At 38.9% G+C, this 6,000-nt stretch overlaps 1 long non-coding RNA gene across 1 annotated transcript in view; it reads left to right on the forward strand.

The window, feature by feature from the left end:
• The window catches only part of LOC146435556 (uncharacterized), a 79,086-nt gene extending 75,587 nt beyond the window's left edge, over positions 1–3,499 (forward strand). Inside the window, exon 7 of the long non-coding RNA XR_014853001.1 lies at positions 3,380–3,499. This is a non-coding gene — a long non-coding RNA (uncharacterized LOC146435556). The remainder of the gene's footprint in view (positions 1–3,379) is intronic.
• The last annotated feature ends 2,501 nt before the right edge of the window (positions 3,500–6,000 follow it).

Here is a 6,000-nt window from a genome sequence, read left to right on the forward strand (position 1 = left end):
CAGTGACCATGCTGCTGAACTGATTGGAGATGGGGAAACAACAATACATGAATTGCTAATCCTTAATCTTTCATCGGGAAACAGCTGGAGGAAGGAACTTGAGTGCAGTGTATATTAATGGAATTGAAGTTAGGCTGGAGGGAGCTTCTGAGCAATGAAATCCAGTTTTCTTTAGAGTAATCTTCATTGGTACAGAGGGCACTTTGATCTGTTAGCTCTGGGACAGTGAGGGAATACAAGTGTATCACAAATTTTTAGTGAAAAGATTTCTCTAGACAGTGCAAGCGAAAATAAGAAATAGAAATATGTGTTAAGTGATGGAGGTCACTGGCATCTAGCAAGTCATCTGAATGTTGAATAGGTAGCAAACACTGAGGTGCGGAAATACCTGAGCTCTTTTTAACCTGTAAATAATTATTCCTTTCACACAGAGACTGGCTCTTTAATGGGGAAGCAGAGCCATAAGGATCAAATATTTTTTCCTTTTTTTGTGCCTGAATGTTTTTGCTCATCTCTGCCAAACCCACTGCTTGGTTTCTTTGCTTCCAGGTTCTGCTCAGCACTCCCAGTGCATTCGAGGCAGAATGCCTTGAGAGGTTAGGCTGAGAGAGGATCTTTGGAGTCCTAGCTTGGCTAACTCAAGGTACTGTGCAGTATTAAAGCAACCACTCAGAGCTATGACCTGATTCTGGAAGTGAATGAGTCCAGTTGGAATTAATAGAACTTCACCTGTGTGGAACTGGCTGCAAAACTGCATGTTCATGTGAAGATTTTCTGCTTAGAGACAGCAATTGTGCCAGTTTTTCACACAGAGAGAAGGGGATGGGAAGATATCTAACACATGCTCTACAAATAGCATATGTTTTATATATTGGATTTAGGATGATGAAGGCATTCTTTTGTGTATGTTGGCAGGATTTTTTCTTAGACACGTAATGTATGGTACCTCAAATATTACATGACTGGATGTAAAAATATTGTGTACTGACAACTAGGATCACAAACTTGTTACATAGGCTCTCAATTATATTAATTACATATACCTAGGCAGTACATATATGTATGTATAGATACATATATGTATCTATATGTGTATGGGAGACCCTTGTTCAAATGTATTTTCATGCAATTTCACAGAATGTTTTTTTGCCCTCTAGAAACTATACTACCTTTTGCAAAATACAGTTGCTCTGTGGTTTTGTCAGCCCTGTTAAGGAGGTTAGGATGCGTTACTAGCTCAGTTTTCCTCCCTACACCCAGATTTGAAAGAACTGAAAACGATGTGGCTGATAATGTGAATAGTAACATTAGTCCCTGATTATTTTATCATCACTTTAATAGCGTGTGGAGCCATTGTGCCAGACAGCTGATACAATTTCGAGTGTGGTTTAAGGAGCAGTAAAACATTGTTCACTCCATTTTATTCTGATATGAAGAGCTATTACTGTTGTGTAAAAGCAACTGCAGCCCTTGCTGCACTCCTGCTACCCACCCTTACAGGTAAGGCTGCACCTTCATACAGGGTGGTTACAGTTCCCAGTGCCATCTAGTGGTGTTCTTCCTGAAAAGAGCTGGAGGAGAGATGAAAGGACTGTAATTTCCCTGTATAATTTCTCACTAGCCTGGTAAATTCTTCCTATGGGAAATGGTTAAGAAGCTGTAAAAGGTATTGGCCTAGGCTCAGGGACAACCTCAAAAAGCCTCCCTTTTTATATGCGTGCATGCTCCTCTGCCCTTGCATAGGCCCTGGTATTAGGGAGAGGCTGGAGGAATGAGAAATTGGAGGGATCAGAAACACCTCATCTCATTTTTCTGAACAGTGCTATGGTGTCTCCATAGACTGCCTTTCTGTCCTTGTCTCGTTCTTTGTTAGGGGTTAGAAGGAAGGCTAGCAGGAAAAAAATAATCTGGGTGTTGCCTACTTTCCTTTACCGGAAAATTTCAGTGCATTCATTTTACCTGATGTAGCAAACAGCAAGAAAAGCTCTATTCTTCTCCTCATGTTCTTACTCCTCCCTCACACCCATTCTGCCAAGGCCTCTCATAAAAGCTCCCTTTTATATCTCACAGGCATATGTTTCAATTTTCACTTGCTGGGTGTGATATTTGGTAGCATACGGATGAGTCATATTAATAACTTTCTGAATCAAAACATAAACTGCCCTCAATCATTGTGAGATGTGCTCTAGCCTTTGTTTTTGTGGTAGCACCTGTCCAGTCTAAATCTCACTGTGCTGTTTACTGCACCTGGGCTTTTCTCACATGGATTAGACCTAGAAACCTCATCAATTCTAGCTCTAGCAGGAATATCTCCCTACTCTGATTTCCTGACATGAATTTTCATTTTAGGCCAGGATAGGGCTATGAAAATCCTTTAACACAAACCATCTGATGAGTCTCTTTTTAGAGCAACAAGCAATGAAAACTGTGGAACTCATTTAAGTAATATTTTTACTTTTAAAATAAAATATTGGCGAAATATAATCAAAATGTTAAGAAAACAAACCCTGAGACTGTGTGTCAACATAACCATATCTGCTATAAGCAATATGGGAGTATTTCTTTGCTGTAAATTGTTATCATTTTCCATGGAATAGAACAACACAAAATCTGCCTTAAGGTGAGACTGGAATCAATCCATATGACCAAGTCAGAAGTCCTGTCCTCTAGTTTTTCCTACGTAAAAATTCCTACGTTAAAAAGGGATCACAGATCTTACTGACAATGCCATTTCTAAGTCTCCCCTCATTGTTTTATGGGCAAGATGGCACAGAACTGCTTCTCCAGTGGGAAAAAATTAGATTCAATTATTAATTCCTGCAGGTGTAATAAGAGCAAAAGAGTTCATTTTCCACAGAAACACTTCACTTTTGCTGGATTATGAATTCAATCACTGTCCAGGCAAGCATCCTTAGTCCACAACCCCATTGTGGTTACTTTCTTCTTATGGGACCAGATGGTTCTCACAAGAAGCTGCAGTGGAAACCCTGCAGCACTTGTCCTGCCAATGCTGAAAGAAAGGCAGGACCCAAATAGTTTGTGCACTAATGCTTACAGATGTATTGCATGTGATTTTCCACCAACAAAAAAATATTAAACCATCATTCTAGGACAGACTAAGGTTTGTAAGAGGATATATGAGCTGTTTGAGAACATAAAGGGGACAAACTGCTCTCTTGGGAATAGATTCCTAACCCCGAAAGTCAGCCTGGAGTTGGATTCACAGTTGGCAATTCAAAAAGACCCAGGAGATATAAAGGAGACATCAAACATGGTATTGTTTAGATGAAGGAAGCAGCTTTCCTGAGAGGAACAGGATGACACTTCTGTTGGTTATGAAACAGGCAATGTCAGTTGTTGCTGTCCTGACTTTTTGCAGGGTGAAGTTGCCATCCTGATGATGACTTGTACAAAATCATCCTGCTGGGAAGAGGCAGAGCCAGCATCATTCTATACAGGTGACTTTACAGTTGTTTACCCTCTGTGCCTAACCAAACACGTAAGAGACTGTTCTAACTGGGATTAATATTTCCTTTGTTCCTGTTTCCCTTTTTTAATATTTTGAGGTGACATTTTTTCTTTTGTCTGTTCCAATGCTTTGTTAATCTTTGGCAGATGGTCATTGTAGTATCTTGTTGAAACATTCCTGGGAATATATTTTAAGAAAAAGAAAATCTTATTAATTTCTACTGTACTGAAGTTTCTTTGTATTTGGTACTACCAGAGCCAGTTCTTGTTTTTATAATGATATGCTACAGTTCAGGACATAGAGTCAATGGAGTTTAGTCTAGATTTCCATTTTTAGGGTTTTCTGTAAAGCTTTCATTTACACAAAGGGAAGAGGAACAATTTCTCATTGGGCAGCCAAGCCATTTCAGCTTAGAACGGAGTAGTCCCAGCCTTAGTCTGTGAACTGCAATCTTCCCTGATGAGCAATGTACTGCCTCCCTTTTATGTAGAATTGCCCTCAGCCCTGACATTTGGATACATTTCTTTGCTCTTTCAGTACAGCAGACATCTAAACTTGACACTAATTTAACAGCACTAGACATATGAGTCCCATCCTTATTTTGCAAAAGAGTCACTACAGATACTTATATTTCTTTTAAAAAGGTCTGTTTTAATAATAAAAACCCCACAACATTCCTTTTCTTTCTCTCTCCTTTGAGCTGGTTCTTCCATGATAAAGTATTGAGTGCAGGAATGCCAAGCTCAGGCAACTGGTGTGGTAGAAGAAAAGTCCAAGAAATCAGTTTCCTCATGTACCCACTCTGTAGGTAGTGAGACGGCACAGCCAGTACATTTGGAAAATGTTTTTTTTCTCCCCAAGACAGCCTCCAGTACAAAAAGGTATGTGATTGCCATCAAAGGAACTGAAGGAATGCTGTGTACCATCTATCAGAGGATCAATTGAGATGTCATTCTGAAAGGTGAGAGAGAAGTAGGTCTGGAAACTAAAGGATCATCCACGGGAACCATAGAACCAGTTTCTGAAAGAATTGCTACTGTGGTCCTGCTGTGAACCAAAGCTCCAGCTGGAAGGTAGTTAGTCCAGGGTTAAAACCCAGTACATATCATCATTCTTGAATGCCAAGCAGCATTGCCCCATGTAGCAGTATTAATCCAGTCCACAAAAAGGCATATGAACTGCAAAGGAATAACCAAACTCAGTCTAGGAGATGCAGTGCTGTCCTAGTGAGAGTTCAATGCTGAGGTCATCCCTGCTACAGTACCTTGACTACAGAAGGTACTGATGGGATCTGAACCCCTCAGTGACAAGTAGGTTTCAATTAATCATTTCAATTGCCTAAGTTCAGCCAGATTCATTCCAGAAGTTTCCCTTCAGAAGGCTCAATTGTCAGGGCTAAATGCAGCATCTGAAAGCAAAGTTTCTAAGTACCTTTTAAAATTATTTTTATCTAGCACATATTAGTTCATGAAGAAAGAAATTATGTGCTTTCCCTGGGCTCTCTTGATGTAGAATTTTATTCTGCAATAAAGATTGTGGTTATCAGTGCCTGTTGCTGAGGATGCTCATTAGGTATTACCAGGTTCAAATATGAGAAAACCTTTGCTCCTACTTACTTTTGTGGGAAAAACAACAGCACACAATGATGCTAGGCATCAGCCTGCTTTTCTGACTATTTGGTCATGCAGCACGCCTTAAAGAGATGTTTTTGCTTAAAGGAGAATTCAAGTGTACACATCTATGTACATCTACATGGCATGGCATAAAATGAACAAGAATTCAAAAAGAGGTAGGACTTTTTGATTTGTGTTATTCCTGAAAGCTGTATGGATAATTAGAACTTTTTCAGGAATTGTACATGGAGGTCGGTTCATATACAATGAAATTTTTTATTAATTACAATTTTTGTAGTAATATAAGAGATTAACTGTCAAGAAGTTGAGGGGATGATTATGTCAACTGTGAATGCAGGTATTGAATGATGCAATACTGCCAAATTACATCTGTGTTTAAATCACTCTTGATTTACACTGTCTGAGTTTGTATCTTCTGAATTTTATGCTGCTAGTTTGAAAAGAAGAAGGAAGAGATAGTAAAAATTAGAACAACTTTTATTGCTCTTTTTTAATGTGCTAAGGACACCAATAGATGAATGTTAGACATAGTGATTTTGCATTAGAAGATGACTGGAGGCAGTTTCAAATCAATGTTTCCAGTTAAAGGGGATTTGTTGTCAGTTTGTTTAATCTGTACCATATAAAACAGCAGTAACAATCAACAGGGTGTGGTTTAGGACATGGTAAGTGTATTTCCCAAAGGCCTTGAAAAATACTGCCAAATTCAGAAATTCAATACACATCTTAGAGCCTACAACTCTGCTAAGGCAATGAAGCCTTCAATATTATTCAGGAGATCTTAATTTTGTGTATTTGGTTTTTGCAATGTCAAAGTTTTGTGGAAAATTAGTAAACTAACTCCTGTCATTTCTAAATTCCAGTTAGTTTTTCCATTCTCTTTAGTCTATTTGCTTG

The sequence above is a fragment of the Lichenostomus cassidix genome, chromosome 6 (assembly GCF_008360975.1).
Source record: "Lichenostomus cassidix isolate B80296 chromosome 6, HeHo_3.0, whole genome shotgun sequence".
Taxonomy (NCBI): Eukaryota; Metazoa; Chordata; class Aves; order Passeriformes; family Meliphagidae; genus Lichenostomus; species Lichenostomus cassidix.